The 25,802-nt window shown below is 40.1% G+C and overlaps 1 protein-coding gene across 3 annotated transcripts in view; it reads left to right on the top strand.

The window, feature by feature from the left end:
- The window catches only part of CADM2 (cell adhesion molecule 2), a 996,746-nt gene that overhangs the window by 160,375 nt on the left and 810,569 nt on the right, over nucleotides 1–25,802 (top strand). The window contains exon 1 of one of the 3 annotated variants that reach the window (XM_045002083.1): nucleotides 24,354–24,606. The exons of the other annotated variants lie outside the window; for them this stretch is intronic. The gene's annotated coding sequence lies outside the window, so the exon portion shown is untranslated. Of the gene's footprint in view, nucleotides 1–24,353; nucleotides 24,607–25,802 lie in introns of those variants that run through there. 3 annotated transcript variants of the gene reach the window in all.

Below are 25,802 nucleotides of genomic sequence, written 5' to 3'. Positions count from 1 at the left end.
TCCAATAGGAAAGTGAAGTGAATCTGCCTTTAGGGAACATGATAGCCTGAATTCTGTCAGGAGATGGAGAGAGGAACACTGTGTGAGGAGCAGAAGCCATCCTTATTAAGAGCAGCCTCTGGCCTCAGAGCCTTTAAGAACAATAGAAGATGGCAGCCATTTTGAGGACAAAGCAACTCTTTATGGAATTCTCAAACTATTATTATTCTTCAATCTTTGATGTAGGAAAACCTTCAGTTAAAAAGAACAGCAGCGAAAGTTATCATTAATCTTGTGGGGGGGGGAGGGGAACACTTCAAATTTACCCTGTATACACATTATCGGTGAGTTTGAAATAATGGAAATTTTGAAGACACAGTTGTTCCATTATTAAGATCAGTATGGACAAACAAAGTTTGGCAGAGAGTGCTAACTTTAATAAACACACTTTTAAATTATTTTTAATTCCTCATCTAATATACAAATTTACTTGTAAATTATCAGAGAATTCATTCTATACTCAGACTAAGGGAGGAGATAGGCTGTATTGTTCATACATAACAGGCTGAATCCCTGCTTCAGCTGCAAAATTCAGCTCACCAAAATAGGTGCCCCCTTAATTAATTTTTCAATAAGATGTATAATAGTCTGTAAGTAGGGAGATTTCTCTCAGTGTCCTTTTTTTTTTTATTAGGCAATTCTAATACTTTACAAAAATGCCCTTTGTGATTTGGGGGTGAAGAGCTATTTGCAGTAGGTCAATTTTATGTGTCCCTGAGTAAAATGTGACACATAAGTTACAATGAGGAATGTATTCTTATAGGAGTTATGCTTGTTTCAAGAGGAAAATATACTCTTAAGTTTAAAGAGGGATCTGTATATTTTAGCAAAGTGGACCTTTTATGCATTTCAATAATTAGAATATTTTCTGTAGCAGCATTTAGTGTGTAGGTGTTAAATCTTTCCCACAACAGCACTTAAAACCACTTTTTAAAATAAATAAATAAATAAATAAATTTAAAGAGCTTGCATTATACACCACAGTCTCATTAACATCCAGGTATTATTAAGTAATAAGAAATGTCTGTGATGCTATTTGACTTGTGAGAAGAAAGAAAATTGTTTGTTTGTTTCTGAACCTAATTAGATAATGCCAAGCAAACTAGGAAACCACTTAATGGTAAGTGAGTATTCTGGTATTTAAAGTGAGGTTCATGTTTTTAGTTTTAGCTAAGAGTGAAAAAGCAATCTTCAGGCACATTTTAAAGTAATTGTAACTACTTGATTTCTACCATATCTCTGGATTGAGAGAATATGTTTAAAAAAGTGCATGCATTTCCAAAACAAACGTTTGGTTGCTCATGTCGGAGAATTTTATTGCTAGTTAAGAGTAACAAAACTCTTTCCTGTATCTGAGTTATATGACTTTCCAAACCCTTATCAAACCCCCTGTTTTTAGCCTGCCCTGCCTGTGTTTTGTCCCCCCATATCCCTCTTCTGCCCCCATGGGCCTGTGGATGGCACATGACCTACCTCCGCATTCTTTTCCCCCACTGTGATCTTGCCCTATTGCTCGAGTGAAAACAGGCTAGGCCTCAACGCATGTTTCACAAATGTGTCTGAATTTGCACATGCTATGAAAATAACCGCTTTCACTGAATATGTTCACTAACAAATGTCATTACACACCTCAGGCATCTGCCAAGATTTCTGTGGAATGAATCATCATAGTTAAACCTAGCCATGCCTCCACATTTATTAGATGCCTGCCTGAATATATCCATGTATTAAAACAATGCTGTTCTTCTGTCTGGGTAAGCCTCTACAATAACTCCTGCATAGATCAGGAAGGCAGCCTCCCAACTTTCCCATGTTCTAGTTACCCTTGGTTGGGTGGGCATTTCATTACCCCGCTTGCTATGCCCTGGCTTACTGTCTGTCAGCACCTCCATGTGCAACAATGATAATATGTCTGCATATTCACCTCTCAAAATTCTATCCCTAGTAGTACTGAGACGGTGACCTTCCATTGGGTCAGCCACCACAGCACAACTCTGACCTTTGGGGCACTGTCAGTGCCCTGTTGCCCCAAGCTACCCCTAGGGCTGCAATTCCTGTCCCTTGGAGAAATCTGGCTTCCATTAAGGGCTGCCATTCCCTGGCAGGAGACTGCTCCACCTGCCTATCACCTGTCTCCCAAACTCAGGCCCATACTGGGCTTCCATTACTACTCCTTCTAGACCCCCACATCCATGGGTGGTCCTAGGTGCTGCAATAATTGCAGGTTACCTTGTAGAAGATGTGTAATACTATTAGCACCCACAGAAGATGTGTGTACTCCAGACATCTCTGATTCAGCTGGGACTCCTGATCCTCCCCCTAGCCTGTTTATTATCCTGCTAGGTCCATCCTCTCCTACACCATGTAAGTCCCCTGAGATCAGATGCCTGAGCCCCCTACCCTCCTGAGGGACGCCCTGCTGACACCCATTGCTGAGGGACCCCCTGCTGACACCCATCCAGCCCTTGCAATCTCCATTCCTCTGGTGCCAATCAAACTCACCCTTGCCAGCAGTGTCAGCCTCCTCGCCGACAGCCTGTTGAATTGGATGTCCTGGCTCTGGGCTACCCACTACACCTTGCAAGCCCTGCAGTGCTGTGGAAATAATCTCATAAGCAACTGTCTGGACCACTTGAATCAATTCTTTCCTGGCTGTCCCACCTGCAAACACAGCCAGCTCACCCATAGGGGTGTTTGTTTCCCTTGGATTCACCTTACCCCTCAGCTGCAGGGACTCCGTTTTGATAAACAGAAAGACCATCCTGGGATCTGCCAGCCCTTGTCTGGGATCCAGCCCCTTGCTCAAGTGCCATCCTTTGGCCCCCCATGGCCCTTCCAGCCCCACTCTGTTCACACTATGCTGGGTTTGAAAATCCCTCCCCTCTCTGTTTTGGCACTCCTGTGATGCCCAGCTGAAAGGGGGAAGACATCTTCCTGCTTCTTCTTACACACCTGTTGCAACTCGAAGCAAAGCCTGAAACTCCAATGCTTTTATTCTCCCCATCAACCTGTCTGCTACAGCAACTGGGAGGGGAGGGGCTCCTTTCCATCATCTCACTATCCCCACTGACCTGATACGGCTCTAAGCTTTCTCACTAACTGGTTCCCCTTCCCCTTCTGTTACCACCTGCCTGCTTATCCTTCTGTGAAGACGGTGGGGAGGATTTGCCCTCCTTTCCTGGCTCTCACTATCGTCCCCCCCATGCGTGCCATGCAAATTGGAGAGCTGGAGTTCTTTCTGCTCCATGCTGTTGCTCTTAAGGTGTGGTATGGTCATTGCCAGTTGTTGCTCCTATACATCGTATATTAGAGTATTTGTATAACTTAAAGGTTTTGAGTGTATCAGTACCATCTGTAAAAGTTCACTTGGTTCCTATATTGGTACACTGTGTATTGGTAGGTAACACGCTTGTCTTTGCTCATGGTATAGTTAAGGGATTTATGAAAGGTCTTTCCTATTTATATCCACCTGTAAAATATCCATTCTCATTGTGAGATCTGAATTCAGTGTTATAACAATTTTTAAATCCTGTGAGCCCCTGGTGGAGTACTTGTTGCTATATTTGCCTATTAAAACTGTTTTTATTGTGGCCATAATATAGGCTAGAAGGGAGAGCAAGTTACCCATCCCAATAACTTACCTAATGTCTATAGATTGGGAATGTGTGTATGCTCACATTGACCCATCTCATTAAGGATAGAAATTGCTGCATTCCGGACAAGCTGGAGCATCTGCATTACTTCAACTTTCTGCCTCAGATCCAGCAAGTTACAGTAGTCTGGAGGTGACAAATGTACTGTAGGAAGATCCTCATCAGATGGAAAAGGACAGTCTTTCGCAGAGAACTTGACATTTGGGGGCGGCTCTCTAGAAGGAGATTTTACTTTTTCAATGCCTTCACGTTCACATGATTAACTGTGTTTTGTGATAACAGAAAGGAGCCACCTGGTATTTTCTCATATACTGTACCTCGGTGCACATCTCTGAAGGAAGCTTAAGGTTAACTTGATTTCTCACAGGAATTGAAAATCAATTCTGCCATCCTTTAGTCATAATCCTATAAACTACATAGAGAAACTGCTCTATTCTCAAATTATATTTGAATTTGCTCTGGGAATTAAGTTCTAGTTTTCTGAAACTGAGGGGTTTTATAGGATGACAAGCCCCTTTTGTCAGTATTTACTTTAATAATAAGTAATCCTAAACTGATAAAGGGATGTATTATTTTCAAGAATAGAAAAAAGAATATTTTTAACTTAGTGGGCCCCAGCCCAACTAAGCACTTAAGTATATGCCTCACTTTAAGATGTCAGTTGTCCTACTGACTACATGTACTTAAAAATGAGCAAGTACTGAACTTTGATATGCTGGAGAGGGAGTCACTGCTGTCAGTGGCCAGTTCACTAAGGCTGTGGTGACATCCTGAATGCACAGAGAGAGATAATTTTGCACAGACAAAAATGCAGTCATTTTCAGCTTTGGTATTTTCAAATTGTGCATTGTAACGCAATCATTCAGGTTTCTCCAAGGAGAACTTTATGTGAAAATGCGGTAGGCTGTAGGTTTTCTCTATATCAAATGTTTTTGGAAAAGTTTAGTCAGCCATTTTAGGTGTTTCCATCTATTCTGGTTTTTTTTTTCCCCTTTAAATCGAGGCTTTAGGTTGGCTTGGTGCTTCTTGTAAAATATCAGTTTAATAAGACTTTTAAAGTATTGGTAGTATTAGGACCTATATACTAGATCTTTGAGACTGTTAAGATGCAACATGCTTGGACATGGAATGAGGGTATCCCTCGTTCCAAGTGAGTGCTCTTACCACTAGACTAACAGTAATTCTCACTCTGTGGTCCAATGGACTATTCAAGGATTTCATCCAAAGAGGAACATCCTATACATGAGGTATTGAGAGTCAGAATTAGGTTGCATCAGGTAGCTGAAAAGACACACACTTAAAACTTTACACTTGGGCCCTGTGGTGTATTGAAAACTGCTGGAATTGTAGGCTATCACATTAATATGTAAGGGCATGAAAACTTGCTTGCAGGCTACAGGGCTCTGTATAGAAGCATGTAACGAGCCACGCTAGAGCAAGGCGAGGTGAGTTGTGCCTCTCTGCCATAGGTAGCAGCCTGCTCTTCCCCCTCTGTTTTTGTGTGTGTGTGTGTGTGTGCGTGTGTGTGTGTGTGTGTGTGTGTGTGTGAAAGTAGTACGTTGCAATCCTCCTAAACAATATTTTGTATTTTACTCTAATTTCTGTTTGTATGCTATGAAACATAACAGACTGTATTAGAGCTCCACTGCTGTTAATAGAACTCGAGGCCATAGTATGTATTTAATCTTCGGTTTTTGGTAATTAAGTTAGAATATAATTCTAATTTGTTTTTTTTTTGTTTTTTTTTTATACTGAGGGATAGATTTTCCTTAGGATATTCTGCACTGGGATTTTTCGAAGGAGGTCATATTTTAAAGTAATGTTTTGACTGATTCAATTTAAGCTATTAGAGTTTCATATAAATTTTATTTGTAGGGCCTAAGAGTTGTTTATTAAAGTAATTCTATAAACATGCCATTTCAATCTCTGGTAGTGATAGGCAGATTGTTTCTTTATTGAATCCTCCTTGTGTCTTTTTTTTTTTTAATTTTTTAAAACTTTTTTTTTTAAGAATTTGCAAATTAAAATTCCTTTGAGTCTCACAAAGGTTCTCTTAATTTCCCGGAGAATGGTTTTACAGGCTGGGCATGAAAACTGCTTCTGACTGTCCCTTTTGTGATCCCTCAGAGGAGACATTCAGTTTGTAACCAGACCAATAAACAGGCAAAAATCTTACTTAGGTCCAGATATGTCCCAGCCTTGTGCAGCCATGCACATAAGGGGCATAAGGGAGAGCAAGATCACTTATCCTCACTGCTCCACTACACAACCTCCCCACATTGCTACTCCAGGTGCTAGGAGAAGAGCAGACTGCAGGGCTGCTATTTCCCTGCAAACAAGTAGGCTGCACAAGTAGGGACTGAACCTTCACTGCACTGGCCAATAGGGTTTAGCCAGTGAGGAGGGGAAGTAATCTGTACCTGTTAAGCAGTTGTAACACATGAATTGCATCTGCTCCCCAGGAGCAAGAAGGAGGCAGGAAAGGAATTTTCATTTTATTTGACTGTATCATATCTGTAGGTGTCTCCTTTTCATAGTGTCTGAGTGTCATATAATCCAACAGGGAGCTGGTCAATTACAGATAGAACTGTTCTGATGCCTTCAACGGACAGGCTGTATGTGTGTGTATGACAGTCTCAAAGCCTAAGGGCAACCTTGTTTCATTCTGAAACAAGGCATGGAGACAGTTGGGGGTCAAGTGAATACTGAGGCTATGTCATGTAGGTGAGCACCAAATAGACACAACATTGAGGCTTCTATAAGAAAAATATGACAGCTATTTTACATTTTCCTATTTTTAGTTTCAAATCTTTAGAGCCCATAAAAACTACCACATTGACAGCCTTGAGCAATCCAATCCTTTTTTATTAATGCAGAGACAGTGTACAACACAGTGACAGTAGTAGTTTGTTTTCCTGATTTGGACTGCCTTTTACTAAAGCCTTGATCCTTCAGTTCACTGTGAGAGAGCACCACTGCACCCACACAAAGCCCCACTGAGTTCAGTGGGGTGCTGTGTGGACACAGTAAATTTGAGAGGATAGTTCAGTCTTCCTGTCATTTCAGCCTTAGGCCTTTTACAGAGGTTGCCAACAGGGATACCAAATGACATCAATTATGATGTTTTTGTGATAAGGACAGCTGTTTCTTAGGAACTGTCTCACTTCACAAAGATATAGGTTTCAGATGGTAATGATTTTTAGTCTCTAACAGTCTGAGGTGGGTTGATTCTTATATCCATTACCAATCCCTTGAGCCATCCAGACTCTCAAATCAGATTTTTTTACTGAAAGTTTCCTCTGACTCAATTTTACAATTGAGTGTTGAGGAGAATGAGGTACTTCCAAATGGAGTGGCAATTCTTAAAAAGGAAGCATTGGAATCTCATTAAGTAACATGAATCTTATTTTTCTACCTTTTAACTTTCTTGATTATGTAGATTGTAATCCCATATGGGCAGGAATCTGTATTTTATTGTGTGTTTGTACAGTGTTCTAGAGAACAATGGGGCTTGAATTTTGAATGTAGCCTTTAAGTGCTACTGTAATTGAAATAAGATACAATCTAAGAAGCCAATGTTTTTGCCAGCAAAGAACAACAGACTTTTTTTCATTGATCTTGTTCTGAACCTGAAACTTTTTTTCTGTTTGGGAAATACGGGTTTTACCTTGATTGAAAAAGCATTGCTAAATGAAAGGTCAACTAGTGGGTTAAAGAACTTTACCCTTTTTATTTTAATTGTACATGCATGAGGAGAGAATCTAATTGCTTTGGCCCTCACTGTACTGCATTGTTTGTTATATATGATGGTTTCATAAAATGTAAGGGAGATAGTATTTTCTTCTTTAGAAGCACATATGTCACCACTGTTACTAGGACTTACGTTGGCATTAACTATCCAAATAATGTTAGAATGATTCCCAGTTCAAGAAAAGATATCTATCTCCCCCTCCCCCTTCAAATCTAGGTTAGTATGAATCCTTCTAAAATTCTTTTGAACTATGATATGTCTCAGGCCATTTTTTTAGGATATGGACTGCAGCAGGCAGAAAAATAAATTTGGATGAAATTTTAGAGAGCCTCAAATTATAAGAGACTAGAAGTCTGTGCTGGGAAAAAAATGAACCTGGCAACAGTTTGTGGAAGAATGTCAAAATCTAGAATTTGAGGAAAGATACTGAAGTTAATTATTGTAGTGCCTGCTTTTTCTCATTTGAGTTTTTATTGTACAGTTAATACAAATATACAGAATCAAATCACCTAACAAGGGATATGGAAATGTTCTCAGAAAAAAATATGCAATTTTTCAGATAATATACAAACCTTAATTTTAATCTGTTCTGAGATAAAAGTATTTCTTAGACTCGGTAGATAATATAAAATAATTCAGTTAATCTCTGACTGGGTAACTTGTCTTCGAACTGTACTTAAATGAGCCATAAAGACAGACTTGATTGACTCGGTTTTGTGTCAATGACTTCTCAGTAGTCATGCTGCCGTAACTTCAGCAAGGAGAGAAGCAAAATCAGAAAAGATTCTTAACCAGTTGCAAAGAAAAATATTATTTTAATAACTGTAGGTTCATGCAATTATTTGATATTTGGTTCAAGGTTACTCCAGTTATGGCTGTAGAGAATATCACAAGCAGAATAAATTAAAGATTGCAGAAATGCTCTATACATCAATTTTTTTCTTCAAGCTTCCTCTATCCATCTTCCTGTTTGTATGACTTCTTAATCAAAATATTTTCTCAATGGATATGTTGCTCTGTCTGCCACTTAGTATCCTAGACAAGACATCTACTGCGGAAGCCAAAGAAAAGATTATAAACCCTTCAGGGGCAGGGATTTTCTTCAAGGGTAGGGCTTGTTTCTTTGTCGCTAATTGAGACCTGTGGGTGCTAACATAAATACTTAATGGTCCTACAGATTAAAAGGTTATATGAGAGTTGCACCTAGTATGAAAAATAGTTTGAGTGCAACCAACACATTAAAAAGAGCCAATCAGTGTGCTACATGCAGGGGCGGCTCTAGACATTTCGCTGCCCGAAGCAGGGCGGCATGCCGCAGGGGGCGCTCTGCCGGTCGCCGGGAGGACGGCAGGCGGCTCCGGTGGATCTTCTGCAGGCGTGCCTGCGGAGGGTCCGCTGATCCCGTGGCTTTGGTGGACCACCGGAGCCGTGGGACCAGCGGACCCTCCGCAGGCACGCCTACGGGAGGTCAACCAGAGCCGCCTGCCACCCTCCCGGCGACCGGCAGAGCGTGTCCTGCGGCATGCCGCCCCAAGCACGCGCTTGGCGTGCTGGGGCCTGGAGCCGCCCCTGGCTACATGTCACTTACTACACGGGAATGAGGATCCAATGAGAGAAGATAGTTTCTGAATTTCCTTGAACAGGTTTTATGGGTTTAAAACTTTAAAGAAATGTGACTAAACTGTGTTTATTTCTTATGGCTTATGCAGCCAAGAAATGTATAAAGGCTTTTTAATGATATTTTCCTTCTTTTCGGAAAAATCTATAACATGCGTTTCTAAGACATGCTAAGAAGCAGGAGTTTTCACCAATACCATTAAAAGAAGAGTGTGGCACTGTTTCAATTCTCTTGAGCTCTAAAGAAAAAGGGAAAGACTTGTGCTTCAAAGTACTCAGGAATGTCTATAGCTCTGTTGGTCAATGCTGTATTAAAGACAGCTTTTTTGACATAATTGTATTAATGGTGTTGCTTTTACAGAAGTCAAAAAGTGAACTTTAGACAAAAGAATTAAAAGCAAAAGCATATAAAATTACCACAGATGGGAAAATAATTCCTTGGCCATTTGTTGCCTTCTGTTGCAAGGAGGCTTAAACCCAGTCAGCTATGTGTAAGGAAAACCACAAACCCAGGGCTGAGGACTTGTCTGCATGGTGGGGTCAGGTGCTGTACAGAGATGCGATTTCTAAACACACAAACATGTTAACTACATGGATTAATTCATGCATAAGCCTCCCGTCCTCTGAACACTTAAGTAAGAATTTTACTTTACTCATTTGTTTAGCTCTAGTGACTTAACTGGATCCACTCACATGAGTAAAGTTAAGCTTATTCTTAAGTACTTGAAGGAGTGAGGGAACAGATTTTTTTTTTAATTTTCATTCTTTTGATGGAGTTTTAATATTGTGTCCATTTTTATATAGTGAAATCTAGCTCTGTTGAAGTTGGTGGGAGTTTTGCCGTTGTTTTCAATGGGGTCAGGATTTCACCTATTATATTTAAAGTGTAAGTCAAAGTTCCTGTTTTCTAATGGGCAGACACATTTTATTTACAAATACTTTTAGCAGTTTTGGTTTTCTGAGGTAATATAAATCTGATAGTCTTTTTTTTTGTTTTGTTTTACATTTTTAACGAGGAAAAATGGGGAATGATATAGTAGAATATGGCACATGGGAGTGGAATTTGCCTTTTTGCTATCACTTAATTGCAGGTTTGGAAGAAAAGGTAAGCAAAGTGGTATTAATATTAATTTGAATTATGCTGTATACACTGTGATTCACTCTCAGTATCATGAGTTCTACCTGGAACGAGTAAACATATGAACACTAATAATGAATATGAAAAAAAAAAATCTCAGAAGCCTCAGAGTCTTTGACTTAGAGACCTATGCCATTTAGTAACATTCAGTGAGCCACTGCCAGTCAACAACTTGTGCTAAATTCAATTCGAAGCACCAAAATGAAGTACTGTATGAATTTTGTCATACTGTCTTCTAATTTATTATACAGCACCATTTAACACCATCTTCCACATATATGTGTGTGTGTTCATCTATTAGATATTTGTATTAGAGAAGTTGCCAAAGCCTAACATGAATACTTAGTCTATTTTTGGTATGTACATATATATTGATAGTTATTTTCCCAAAAAAGGGTTCAAAACAGTCCTATGTAAGAGGCATGCTGACAATGATACACCTCCGTGTTGAAAAAACATACCAAATATACACTTCAGTGTTGACCAAACATATTTTCTTCATTTATCAAAAAAAGCGTATTTTCTCCTGTCCATTCATAGCAGGCTTACACAAATGTTGCTACTCACTACTGGTCGGTATGCCGTATATACTTTTCATATTAACGTGAACCCATGCAGAAATGATTTTTAGAACATATGTTTAGAATGCACCATTCATTCATATTAAAACTTAAATGAATTCAGTTCAATGATATAAGCTATTAGTAGAAATACATGGCTTTAAAAATTCTATATTATGGCAATTTACAAAAGATAAGCCATGAATCCTTCTTCCCAGATGATGTAAACAAAAATGATACCCTCAGACTAATATTTAGTTTTGCAGAAATTGCTTCAGTGATAGCAGTGAAGGATTAAAACATTAGAGGCTAAAAATCTGTCAAGTCTAGTTATGTGTCTCAGACTCATTATTGAACCATGAACACATTTTTATTTTCCATGGCAAAGTCACTCATTAAAATGATTATCTCACATAAATATTCAAACCATTCAGATGAAAATAGTGAATGTCCAATATGTTTTATTTTTTAATTAGCAATTGTAGCATTCTGGTAAATATTGGAGGTCACAGTGTATCACAGAAAACCATATGGTATCACATTGAGTTTTAATATTTATTATCTGACAAAATTTAGGAATGGCTCCAAGACTTAAAGCCTATCGTAGAGATGGATTTCTTTTTAAATAAGTAAAAAATATTGAATGTTGGGATATATCAGAGAGAATAAAATATATGGCAGGTAAACATAAATCAAATTGTTGCTGATGTCCTTAACTTCCATATAAATTGTTTCTCTTCAAACTATAGGTGCCTATTATTTTTTTGCTTTTTATATTTGTGAAATTGATAAATGTCCATTCAATTGTCCGAGGCAAATTCCCACTGCTGAATCCCAATCCACTAATAAAAACTAATAAATAATAAAAGACACTGCCCTACAAATCTTAGGTGGCAAACCCCAGGACAAATGGCTACAAAGGGGAAAGGGGTAGTAATTTAGTCCCAGGGGGTTAAAAGGCCTCTCCCAATCCACTGAGGAGAGAGAACCATGGGGAAATAAGGTTCAGCTGGAAAAGGAGTTACCAGGGAACTAATTAGGTTCAGCTGGTTCCAACTGCTTGAGACCTTTTTAAACCCTCCTCCTGGGGAAGTGGGAGAGTGAGAGTGAGAGGAACAGGAACAGGAACAGAGAAAGGGAAGCTGCCAGTAAGCTAGGTGAAGCAAGGCTCTGAACCCTTCCAGCAAGGAAGGCTGCACTCTGTCCCCAGAAGGGAAGAAAAACAAGCGCAAGGGACTGACTGAGGGAAGGAATAGCCAGACCCTGTGCTACCTAGAAGGATTTGCTTTGCCCAAGCCTGTGTATCCAAGGCTAAAAAGGACTGAGCCTGCTGAGGAGAAGAAGTTACTTTGCCACACTTCCAATTATAATAATTTTGACACCTTGAATATTCCCATGTCAATCACCAAAATTTCCAGGAAATCTTATATTATATATTAAAAAAAATTATGTAAGTCCATTTATTTTATTTTCCAAGTGAATTAAACTAAACCTAATTAAAGCTACTTTCGTTCTGAATAACAGCTTCCACCTGGGGATTTACTGTGGTTTAACTAATCTACTTCAGATTCAGACTTTTAGTTGATTTGGATTCTCCTGGATGCTTCCATGTAGACCAGCCCTAAGTGACTGATTATTACTTTTTAGTGTGAACACAGTAACTGAACATTGTTAAAATGCCAAGGTGTAATTAGTACAATTAAAGACATAAAAATTGTCAGCATGCCTCTTATATAGGACTGTTTTGAACCCTTTTTTGGAAAATAACTATCAATATATATGTACATACCAAAAATAGACTAAGTATTTGTGTTAGGCTTTGGCAACTTCTCTAATACAAATATCTAATAGATTAACACATTTATATATATATATATGTGGAAGATGGTGTTAAATGGTGCTGTATAATAAATTAGAAGACAGAATATGACATAAAATTCATACAGTACTTCATTTTGGTGCTTCGAATTGAATTTAGCACAAGTTGTTGACTGGCATTGGCTCACTGAATGTTTCTAAATGGCATAGGTCTCTAAGTCAAAGACTCTGAGGCTTCTGAGATTTTTTTTTTCATATTCATTAGTGTTCATATGTTTATTCATTCCAGGTAGAACTTATGATACTAAGTGAAAGCAAGTTTTAATAGTTCATTTTTAAAACTGATCTTTCCCCATCTCCCAAAATGGAGAACCCCCCCCCCTCCATTTTTAAGGAACATCTTACACTATTTCATAAGAAAATCTTGGCTCTAACCTGATAAAATATTTTTATGTATTTGTTTATATCATAATAAGAGTTAACTAGTATAACAGAGTGATATGGCATAACTCCTATGGTGTACATTTTAAATTCTAAATAACTAGATTGCTTGAGCCCCATCATCATAGCAGATGTGTACACGTTTAACTCCTGTTGAATCAATTGCAATTGATTCACATCTGCTGGAATGATTGGGCCCATTATAGTCAAAATGTATTAAAATATTTCTTAAATACCTTAGGCCCACATGATGTGGGCCACATCCACAAAAGGATTTGAGGAAGAGGCAACTGTTCTTTAGCCCAGTTTGCTAGTGCACTCACTAGGGTGACCAGACAGCAAATGTGAAAAATCTGAAATAAAGACTACGAAGACTACAAGAAAGACCTCCTCCTCTTCTCTCCCCCAGCCATTTTGTATGGAGTTGAACAAGTGACACTACCTTTCTTGAAAGAAATGGCTTAGGTACCTAAGGCACCTGACTCCAGGAAGAGCATTCCCAGTTGTGGACCTAAAACAGCATTAGCTGCCTCCCTCCAGTTTGGACTTAGGTGCATAACTCACTGAGATGGACAGAGTATAGGACACACCCCTCTGTTCAGCACCTGCTAGGGCAGGGGTGGGCAAACTTTTTGGCTTGAGGGCCACATCGGGTTTGCAAAACTGTATGGAGGGCCAGGTAGGGAAGGCTGTGCCTCCCCAAACAGCCTGGCCCCTGCCTCCTATCCAACTCCTCCCACTTCCTGCCCCCCTCAGAACTCCCCAATGTATCCAACCGTGCCCCCCCGCAGCTCCTTGTCCCCTGACTGCCCCCTCCTGGGACCCCTCACCCCTTATCTAACCCCTTGGGACCCCAGCCCCTATCCAACCCCTCCTACTCCCTGACTGTCCTGATCTCTATCCACACTCCCACCCCCTGACAGGCCCACCAGGACTCCCATGCTTATCCACCCCCACTGCCCCCCCGTTCCCTGACCACCACCACCTCCAAACCTCTGCCTCATCCAACTGCCCCCTGCGCCATGTCCTCTGACTGCCCCCCCAGGACCTCCTGCCCCTTAATCCAGCTCCCTGCCCCCTTACCATGCCACTAGCAGCATGTCTGGCAGCTGTTCAGTCTGGCCGGAGCCAGACACACTGCCGCACTGCCCTGCAGGAGCGTGCAACCCTGCTGTCCAGTGTGCTGCCTGCGTGGCTGCGGGGGAGGGGTATAGTGGGGGAGGGGCTGGGGGCTAGCCTTTCCAGCCAGGAGCTCAAGGGCCGGGCAGGACGGTCCTGTGGGCTGGATGTGGCCCAGTGGCCGTAGTTAGCCACTAGCACAGAGGTGGGCAATCTTATATGGCTTCCCACTTAATTCTGGCTTTTGTGATTTGCATTTGTAGGTGTCTGTGGTCCCCTTGCATTGTATAACGGCCACCCAGGGTTTGTGGATTCCACTGGGGGGGGCTGTCTACATTGTGTTTTAAAATCCATGGCAGTAAGTCTCAGAGCCTGAGTTGAGAGGTTCAGGCTTGCATTACAGTGCTAAAAATGTGTATACACATTGCAGCTCAGGCTGGAGTGTGAGCTCTGAAGCCTACCTCCCTTCTCTGGCTTTAGAGCCCAAGCTCCCACTTGAGCTGCAATGTCTACACAGCTGTTTTTACTGCTATAGTGTCAGCCCAAGTTTATAGGCCCAGACTCTGAGATTCACTGCATCAGGTTTTAAAATGCAATGTAGGCGTACTTTGGGTGGCTAGGTGGCTAAAAGTTAGGCAAAGAAGTTCTTTCCCTAATCATGAATGAAAGTTACATTTGTTCTATCCTGTACTAAGATGTGCATTTCCAGGGGGGAAAAAACATTAGGGCCAAATTTTCCTTTGGAATGAAGCCAGGAGATCCCATTGAATTTAGTTTGGGTTGAACAATGAATGAACAAATGCAGAACTTGACACTTTTTGGTAACACTTGAAAAGCTTAATTTCTGTGTCATTTGTTACAATGTTAATCAGGATAAATCATGGAATCATAGAATATCAGGGTTGGAAGGGACCTCAGGAGGTCAGCTAGTCCAGCTCCGTGCTCAAAGCAGGACCAATCCCCAACTAAATCATCCCAGCCAGGGCTTTGCCAAGCCTGACCTTAAAAACCTCTAAGGAAGGAGAGTCCACCACCTCCCTAGGTAACCCATTCCAGTGCTTCACCACCCTCCTAGTGAAAAAGTGTTTCCTAATATCCAACCTAAACCTCCCGCACAGCAACTTGAGACCATTACTCCTTGTTCTGTCATCTGCTACCACTGAGAACAATCTAGATCCATCCTCTTTGGAACCCCCTTTCAGGTAGTTGAAGGCAGCTATCAAATCCCCCTCATTCTTCTCTTCCTCAGACTAAACAATCCCAGTTCCCTCAGCCTCTCCTCATAAGTCATGTGCTGCAGTCCCCTAATCATTTTTGTTGCCCTCCATTGGACTCTTTCCAATTTTTCCACATCCTTCTTGTAGTGTGGGGCCCAAAACTGGACACAATACTCCAGGTGTGGCCTCACCAGTGCTGAATAGAGGGGAATGATCACGTCCCTCGATCTGCTGGCAATGCCCCTACTTATACAACCCAAAATGCCATTAGCCTTCTTGGCAACAAGGGCACACTGTTGACTCATATCCAGCTTCTCATCCACTATAATCCCTAGGTTCTTTTCTGCAGAACTGCTGCCTAGCCACTCAGTCCCTAATCTGTAGCATAGGATTCTTCCATCCTAAGTGCAGGACTCTGCACTTGTCCTTGTTGAACCTCATCAGATTTCTTTTGGCCCAATCCTCCCATTTGTCTAGGTCCCTCTGTATCCTATCCTTACCTTCCAGCGTATCTACCACTCCTCTCAGTTTAGTGTCATCTGTAAACTTGCTGAGAGTGCAGTCCATGCTATCCTCCAGATAATTAATGAAGATATTGAACAAAACCGGCCCCAGGAGTGACCCTTGGGGCACTCCGCTTGATACCGGCTGCCAACTAGAAATGGAGCCATTGATCGCTACCCGTTGAGCCCGACGATGTAGCCAGCTTTCTATCCACCTTACAGTCCATTCATCCAGCCTATACTTCTTTAACTTGCCGGCAAGAATAATGTGGGAGACCGTATCAAAATTTTTCCTAAAGTCAAGGAATAACACATCCACTGCTTTCCCCTCATTCACAGAGCAAGTTATCTCATCATAGAAGGCAATTAGGTTTGTCAGGCATGACTTGCCCTTGGTGAATCCATGCTGACAGTTCCTGATCTCTTTCCTCAAAGTGCTTCAAAATTGATTCCTTGAGGACCTGCTCCATGATTTTTCCATGGACTGAGGTGAGGCTTACTGGCCTGTAGTTCCCCAGATCTCTCCTCCATCCCTTTTTTAAAGATGGGCACTACATTAGCCTTTTTTCAGTCATCTGGGACCTCCCCTGATCTCCATGAGTTTTCAAAGATAATGGCCAATGGCTCTGCAATCATATCCCCCATCTTTTAGCACTCTTGGATGCAGTGCATCCGTCCCCATGGACTTGTGCTCGTCCAACTTTTCTAAATAGTCCTGAACCACTTCTTTCTCCACAGGGGGCTGGTCAACTCCTCCCCATACTGTGCTGCCCAGTGCAGTAGTCTGGGAGCTGGCAAATCATGTAATGTAACTGTTAAAATATGCAGAAAATTTATCTGTGTGGCTGCTGAGTCTCTAGAAATCCAGTTTCCTAGTCTCAGCAGCTACAAAAACAGTTTGTCTTTGAGAAAAATTCAGTCCCTTCACTAGATTTCACAGAATTCAACATTAGGGGTGACCCCAAAATACCCCTTCCTCTGTGGCTTAGGCTGACTCTACCCAGCCACATTGCCATGCAGGCACAAGGTCTCCTGATTGTCTTCTGTGGCTGTGCTTTAGTTTGCTGATTTTTAGGTGCCAGTCACAGAGAAGAATGGGGACATACAAAATTAGCACCTCAACAAAAAACGCACAAAAGAAATAAACCAGCCACTCAAGCTCTCTAAAAATGGAAGAAGCTCCCGCAATGCAATCTGTTCAGTGGAGAGAGAGGCTCCTTGTCATACCTCTTAACTGTGGCCTAAAACATCCTTCCTATTGACTCATCCCTCACTTCACTCTCCAGTATTAGTGCTGGTATGTTCTCCATATTCCTCACCATTTGACATGAGACAGAACTATCATTGATTCCTATTGACAGCCATGAAGGGGGTGGCACAAAGTTGTGCTAACTCTTAGAAATTGCACAGTTAAGGTGGATTTGGCTGGATGGAATGACTGAGAATAGATAACTTTTTGGAGACTGAGGCAAATTGTTACATAAATTAAATAAATAGAAATTAAGATTCCTTGGAGTTGAATAAGTGGACAGCATTAACAAATCATTAACTTGAGTAATATAACTCCCCAGCAGTCTATGAGTCCAAACCTTTCCCTTGGCATGGGTTGACATGCCACAGAACTAGTATCTATCAGGGAAGAAGGGAGGATATCTTTGGAGGGCCTGGAAGCAGCAGAGAAATTCAGCTGGATTGGGTCCTTTGACAGGATTTCAGCTTCTTTTAGCATTAATATATCAATATTTTGAAATGTTCCAAAAGGCTAGCTCTGGGTACGTCAAATCTGCTCTTTTGAATTGTGTTTTCTCAGCTGAAAAAGTCTTAGAAATGAATTTGAATTAGCAACTACATTTTAAAAAACACCATTTTTGTGTGTGAGGTGAAATATTGATTTCCATTCATTTGGATTCCATTCATATGGCTTCTGTGTCATTTAACAAATGCACTACTTACTGATTTATAAGAATTGACCTCTTCAGACTGAAAGATCAAGACAAATTGCAATTGACAGTACTGTAAAGGAGTCAAATTATTTTCTTTCATGAGCAATCTGAAAAATTGATGCACAGTTGATGTTAGTTGTAAAAGGAACTGGATTTTTACAAGAGCATAAATAGGAACCAAGTAACAAAATAGATAGTTGAACAAACGTAATTTTAAGCACTTTTATACAATGTTTAATTAAATCTCAATAATTTTTACGTTTCACACAGGGAGGTCTTCTAGAAATATCAATTTTATACAATAAAGTGTCATTTAAATGCATGAAACAAATTCCTTCTTCAAAGCTGTGACTTTGTCAAAAATATTATGCTATCTGTATGACCTTTGTTTTAAAACACTAATGTATTGGGAGAAGCTCTGAGAAAATGTGTTTAGCTCAGCAATCACTTTAGCCACTTGGTAAGATTCCATTTAAGCTTAATTTCCTAATTGAATTTAGAGATGGTCCGTGCCAAGCAATGTTTGGAAACTAAATCTGTTTTAAACATTTTTTCAGAGTTCGTAATGCTGAATTCACATATTACCGTAAAAAGTAACTGTCTATTTTTAAACTCTGGAGTATCAAATCTAAGCAATAAAAATATTCTGTTTTTTTTCATACTACAACATAACATGTATATTCCTCACACATTAACCATTTAAAATTAAGTATTTGATCCTAAAGAGCTTAACATAATAACCATTTTGATTTATATGGAATTTTGTATGGTTTCTGTGTTATGAGCATATTCTGTTTGCTTGAAGCTCACTATAGATATCTGAGTCTTATGGAATCCCAGTAGGGATAGAGGTCGGTCGGTCTGTCTGTCTCTCTCGCTCTCTCCTCCCCCTTCCCTCCCCCAGTACATATATACATACCAAATGAAAGCATCCATCATTGAAACTCTTTTAAACAGTATTTTTAATCTTAGGATTCTAAAGGAATATCAATTGAATTTAAAGCATAATTAAAAGGATTTTTATCTTTGTTAAATCATCATGCTAAGGGGTTTAAACTTTAAACTTATGTTTAATTTAACAGCAAATAAAGAAGCTGGATTTTGTGAGTTAAAGTTATCAAACCAGAAATATATTCAATTTCTGGGTACAAAATGGTAAAATAGACATAGTTGTGGTGATGATATTTATGGAATTTAATTTTTCATAATGGTAACTACATTTTATGGAAAATATAGTGTACTGTAAATGGGATGTGGCGTAGGAGACCTCACCCAGCCTCCATAGCATAAGTGAGCAAGGAGAAGAAGCCATTGCAGTAAGCCATTGGTAGTAGGACACTGCTCCAGCTCATGAACTTGCCCTTCTCCCACTCTGAGGTAATGGGCACAGTAGTTGTAGTATTACAGTGGGCAGGAGATGCCAGAGTACCTTGCCCTTGGCTTGGGAACTCTTCTATTCCAACCATTGGGAAGCAGGAAGGAAAGCTGCAAAGATCAACCGTTGGCCCAAATACCAGGGAGACTATTCTATACTTGGACTTCTCTGGGATTATTTTGAATGCCTCTTTCTGCTGCTTCAGATGTTTCGTATCACATCTGATGAAGAGACAGACGTGGACTGTTGGCCTGTAGTATGGGAATGTGTCATCTACAGGGCCAGGTTCCTGAAATGAAGGAAGAGGTAGGAGAATGGTTTTAAAACAAAACAACAAAAAATACAGGAATTGAACAAACATGCTGTCACATTGTCTGAAGTGGCTCACAACTTAAAGTGCCAATCTCAGGTCAGGTTTCAGAGTAGCAGCCATGTTAGTCTGTATCCGCAAAAAGAACAGGAGTACTTGTGGCACCTTAGAGACTAACAAATTTATTTCAGCATAAGATTTTGTGGGCTACAGCTCACTTCTTCAGATGCATAGAATGGAACACACAGACAGGAGATATTTATACATACAGAGAACATGAAAAGGTAGAAGTACGCATACCAACTGGAAGAGTCCAATCAATTGAGATGAGCTATCAGTAGCAGGAGGGAAAAAAAACTTTGAAGTGATAATTGAGATGACCCATAGAAGGAGCGAGGAGAACTTAACATAGGGAAATAGATTCAATTAGTGTAATGACCCAACCATTCCCAGTGTCTGTTTAAACCTAAATTAATTGTATCTAATTTGCATATTAATTCGAGTTCAGCAGTCTCTCTTCGGAGTCTGTTTTTGAAGTTTTTTTGTTGCAAAATTGCCACCTTCAAGTCTGTCACTGAGTGGTTAGAGAGGTTGAAGTGTTCTTCCACTGGTTTTTGAATGTTATGATTCCTGATGTCAGACTGTCAAAAAACAGGGCAGACACCCCAAAACTGGTGGTATATTCTATAATTAGATTTCACCAAGCCAGTAACACACGTGCACTCCTGGATTACTATATTAGCTTTACCATAGAGTCACAAACAGTGCCCATAGGCTCTCCAGTGCATGTTGACACTCAGACAAACTAGACTTTGTGATGAAAGGTTATTAAAACAAAAAATCATATCACGTTAGGCTGCTCCCAAACCCAAAGGATTGGTCACTTACCCCAGATCAATGGATACTCTCGATCTCACACCAGAGACCGCTCTGGCAGTCACTTTCTCTAGTAAACTAAGAAAATATTTATTAGCTAAGAAAAGAAATGAGTTATTGAGAGATTAAAAAGTCAGTTTGTTAGTACAAAATGTTAAGAGTCCTAGTAATATAGATTTCCAAAAGTTCCTCCGAGTTATCTGGGGATCTCTGTCCACTTCCAGTATTCATTCCTGTTAGATACAGGATTGTTCCCTACATCCATTCTTATAGCTGTCTTCACTGGAAAGCAATCCGGCAAGTGTTTCCATCACTGCACAGGTTTTTTCCTCTGACTATGGATTTCCCATTGTCGAACACAATGACCCATGCTCTGAAGTTAGTATGCTTCATTTACAATTCCAAGGCTTCAATCCTGTTTGATGGGCAAGCCAATTAGAGATATATACAGGATGTGTTTAGATACAGCAATATAAACAATCTTTCATTAGTTTTTAGGCAGTGTACCCATTAAGTAAATTCTTGCTAACATATATTTTTGAACTAGGGTTAATTAAGTACAGGATATACATAATGTAATGCGATAGTAAACAGGTTATAGGTAAGTGAAGACAATAACATTAACATTTCTTTGATATCCACATACAAGTGAATTGGCCTTTGGCTTTGATTTGAGCTGGTCTGTCAGCATCACACATACTATAAACTATTAAAAAAACCAAAATAAAGACAAACAGGAAAAGCAAACTTATTTAGGAAAATAAAAGCAAAAAGTTGGAGCTAGAAAAAAAGTTAATATCTGCTGAATCACTTTGGTTCTTCAAGTAGATGCAGCTATGTATTTTACTTAGGTCTATACGTATTTGGTGCACCAGAGCCGGAGAACTTTGCCTAGCAATACCTGTAGAGGCAGCCTTCATGCCTTTTGGCCCTAGCCCCTCACCTGGCCATATAAGGATATTGCCACCCTGACACCTTCAGTTCCTTCTCACCAATGGTGGCTTAAGATGAAAAACATCACATGGAGCTCCACCTTTTACTTTTGGTCTCAGTTTCTGATCAAATTTTCTTGTATGTATTATTTAGTCCGGGGGTCGGCAACCTTCAGAACGCAGTCCCTCAGGGTAATCTGCTGGCAGGCTGTGAGATATTTTGTTTACACTGACTGTCCACAGGCACGGCCCCCCGCAGCTCCCAGGGGCCGCGGTTCACCATTCCTGACCACTGAGATCTGTGGATGGTCAACGTAAACAAAATGTCATGGCCCGCCAGTGGATTACCCTGATAGGCTCTGTGCCAAAGGTTGCCAACCCCTGATTTAGTACTACTAGGTTAGTGTTACTTTAATAGTAATTAGAATAGTTGCCCTCACCAGGGTTCAAACATTCTCCTGTGTGTGTAGGGACATCTCTAACAGTGATTCCCCACATAAGATTCTTGTTGTGTTTTGGAGAAGGACACATTAAAGACTGTGGCTGACTGGCAGCTGTTTACGATGAAGACACTGTTCCTCAAGTAGTTTCAGTCTCTACTGGCGTTGGAGGCTGTAGGGGTCCCTTTCAGCATCAGGGGCAGGTTTTCTACTCATGGTATTTTGTGGTTCCCAAGCCCAAAGGAGGGATGAGACCTAGCTTGACCTCCACAATTTCAACAAATACATCAGATATGTGAGCTATCCTCCACACCTTAAATCAGAACAACTGGTTTGCCGCCCTGGACCTTCAGGAGGCTTATTTCTACATAGCAATTCTCTGAACAGGAGGTTTCTCCAGGTTGTTATGGTGGATCAGCACTACCATGCTACCTTTCAGTCTGTCTTCTGGTTGTGGTGACTGTGTACCTCAGGAAGAGGGGAATTCATACCTTCCCATATCCATGTTTCACTGTCAGCCTTTACACAAACTTAAGCATTCCTTTCTGCCTATCCTTTCATCTATATGAAATTTTAATACTGTTCCATGATATTTAACAGGCTGTAGAAGTGCCCCTTTTCTGTACACACACATTGTTGATCCTGTTTTTTAAAACCAGTTTCTCTCACCTTTCCTCTGCTCTAGTTTTTTATTGTCTCTGTTTGCCATTCTGTTATTGCCTTTGTACAGCTGTAATATGTGTGTGTATTGCTTCTGTTTTGTGAACTCTGCAAGAGACCAACTGAAATAAACTAATCAGAGATGGGCCTGAGATGCAAAGTTTGCATCTCCATTAAGATGCAAACTTCATAAAAGTCTAGGAAATGGCTGGATCAGGAATTTTTATATCTGGTACCAGTGGTTCTTGTATTTTTCACGTATTTGTTAACAGTTCAAAGCACAGTATAAAAGAGCAGGGGGTAGCCGTGTTAGTCTGTATCCACAAAAACAGCAAGGAGTCCAGTGGCACCTTAACGACTAACATAAGCTTTCATGGGTAAAAAACCCACTTCTTCAGATGCATGAACTTATGCCACAATAAATCTATTAGTCTTTAAGGTGCCACCGGACTCCTTGTTGTTTTAGTAAAAAAGAGCAACAGGGAGGTTAAGGTGCTAATTTTGTCAGAAAAGCTTTTTTGCAAGGTGGCCTTAGAAAAGATATAAGACTACTATATTAATTTCTGATGGCCAAATTCTCATTCTGCAAGTAATGCCCAACTAAAATATTGCCCCAGCAAATATATAGGGACTGATAAAGAGAAAATTCATTCCATGCAACTCAGAAATTGGGCCTAGGGCACTCTCGCAAATGAACAGTGCGGTGGGAAGGGAGCAAGCAGATGAGTCCTCCTATTTCCAATGCTGCCAACAAACTACATAGAAGATTGTGGTTCAGTGACTTTGCACTGCATAGGAACCCACTGGCTGCGCCCTTTTCATACCTACTTCCACTCTGAGGACTGGAAATGTGGCATCCCTTCTCTGTTTTACATAATCAATGTCTGTGTAAGATGGCAGCATTTTCTCCTGAATAAGTTGGTTTTGAAATTTCACTTTGGTTTTCTTGAAAATTGCAGGGTTCTCTGCATTTAATGTTTATAATCATTGCTTTGCATATTTATATTTTGATAGTAAATACAGAATAAAGCCTAGAAATCACCATCAAAATTCAGATCTCAAACTAAACTGTTTATTATATAAAAAGTAACATCCTGACACTTGAAGTTGTAAAAAATACTAACATATAATTTATTAGGAATTTACAATTTGGAAAATTGCTGTGGGGAGGGAACAGCCATTTCTTTGAAGAAATAATACTTAAATAGTGTTATCTAAAACACACACACCTCCGCTGGATGAAAATCAACTCTGGAGAGGCAGTTCTGCACATGGCATTCCATTATTCTGTAGTACTATATCCCCAGCAGGGGGTTTGCATATGATTAATGAATAATAGTATTTGAATATTCAGATTGGAGAAGTTCTGAAAGTTTTTAATTTCCCAATTCTCTTCTATCCCAGATATTATTATTACAATCACAGTTACCAGACAAACTGCATGTTTGACCCCTCCTGGTCTTTTTGACTGCACCCCTTATCAGGATCCTATCTGTAACCTGGCTCGGGGTAGAATTGTGCGATTCTCCCACTCTGGGACTGTGGCCTGCATTGCAGTACATTCTGACCCTGCAGTTCTGTTCCCTCTGGGATAATGACAATGACAATAAGTGACCAAAAAGCTTCTTTAAAGCAAAGTAGCGTTTATTTAGAACAAACACATTTCAGAGAAAACTTTTATTAAAAATAATAAAACAGACTGGATACAAATCTAGCTTTTCATTACGGCTTACCATTCTCTGGGTCTTAGAAGGCTGAAGTTCTTTAGATTCCCTCCATGGGATGGGGGGAGGGAGGAGAAGTGGAGAGCTGGTATCCCTGTCAGAACTCACTGACAACATTCTGGACAGCTCCAGGCAACTCACTCCCCTTCACAGGAATCAAGATTCTTTTTAACTGTTTATGGCCCTTTGATCTGTTAGGTCCCAACATTTTCTTTCAAGTCTATGTAGGGATTTCTTTATCTGTAGCCTTTGTGTTGCCTTCCTCTTTATTCTCCCCACTGCCCCCTATTAAACTAGGTCAGTGTATTCATAGAGGAAAGCCTTATAATCCCAATGTGCAATAACTTCCCTATGCTGACCAGATCACGTATAGTAATCATCAAAGTGTTTTATCTTGTTTCATAGTATTAGTAGATATTATTACAAAACAGCTCCACTCCTGTAACAGTTATGTCTTGCTTTAACTTGCTGCGGTCATTCCCTCAATTTGGTGAGTTTAATGTAAAAAATTGTTGGTAAACTTCAGCAGAAGGATTGAAATATGTTGATCTGATACAAATAGTTTTGTATGTTGTTTACACAGTTGCCTCAGTTATAGATTTATGGCTTAACTCTGCACTTATTGCATGTAATGACAAAGTTCTTATTGACTTTAAGGTTACAGGATTAGGGTCTTAAACCTGAATACAGCCCATGGCTGTTTGTCTGATTATACATTTGGTGTATTTGTGCTGATATTGGCATGGTGTAGTATTTTATTTTTATCATTCGCATCACAAATTTTGAGATGGTATATATACATTATTTATAACTTGGACCAGCTACCTCCCTCGTGTGCTTGAGCATTTACATAAATTAAACTATTTGCAGTTGCTTTTTGAGCATCTATTTTTTTTAAATTGCTTGTTGCCATCTAAAATAAAATGATTCTTATCATTACTTTCTACAATACCTGGGTTCAGGTTGAAGAGCAATTCTCAACAGTATATGCTATTAAGATTCAATTTGAGTTTTTCATTATGGCACATTCCTTAAATATAGCTGAAGCAATACGTTAGTGCCAAGCAACAGAGACAAATACAGCTTGCTCCAACCCCATTCTTTGAAGATCAGGCTCTATTTTTCATATTGACCTTCCCCTTTTCTCCATTAACACTAAGTATCTCAGTTCAACAAGGCTTTGTGTACTTTGAGTGGCATCACATAAAGACTAAGACGGATAATGCTAGAGGGGAGGTCTGAAGCAGGTGGTAACAAGCACTTCATTGTCTCACTTAATTTACCACATCAGCTAGAGGGGGAAAAAATGATTTTTCATTAAAGGTTCTAAAATTTAGAATCCTAAACCAGAGTCCACTAAATAAACATGTAGCCTTAGGCCTTGATCCTGAAATTCATTGTGTGGGTGTACTGCTGTGCCCATAAGGAGCCCTGTTAACATAATTTGAGATTCATGCAGGTGTAGCAGTGTGTCATGTTTAGCAAACTGCAGAATTAGAGCCTTGATTTCTGCATCTTTATATAGTATCACAAGAAAGTAGAGGGAGTGATTGCACCAAGAGTCCATACAGGCAACTTTATAAACGTTTGATTACATCAGGGGTCGGCGACCTTTCAGAAGCGGTGTGCCGAGTCTTCATTCATTCACTCTGATTTAAGGTTTCACATGCCAGTAATACATTTTAA

Source organism: Mauremys mutica, chromosome 1, assembly GCF_020497125.1.
Source record: "Mauremys mutica isolate MM-2020 ecotype Southern chromosome 1, ASM2049712v1, whole genome shotgun sequence".
NCBI lineage: Eukaryota > Metazoa > Chordata > Testudines > Geoemydidae > Mauremys > Mauremys mutica.
This window is presented reverse-complemented; position numbering and strand designations above follow the sequence as displayed.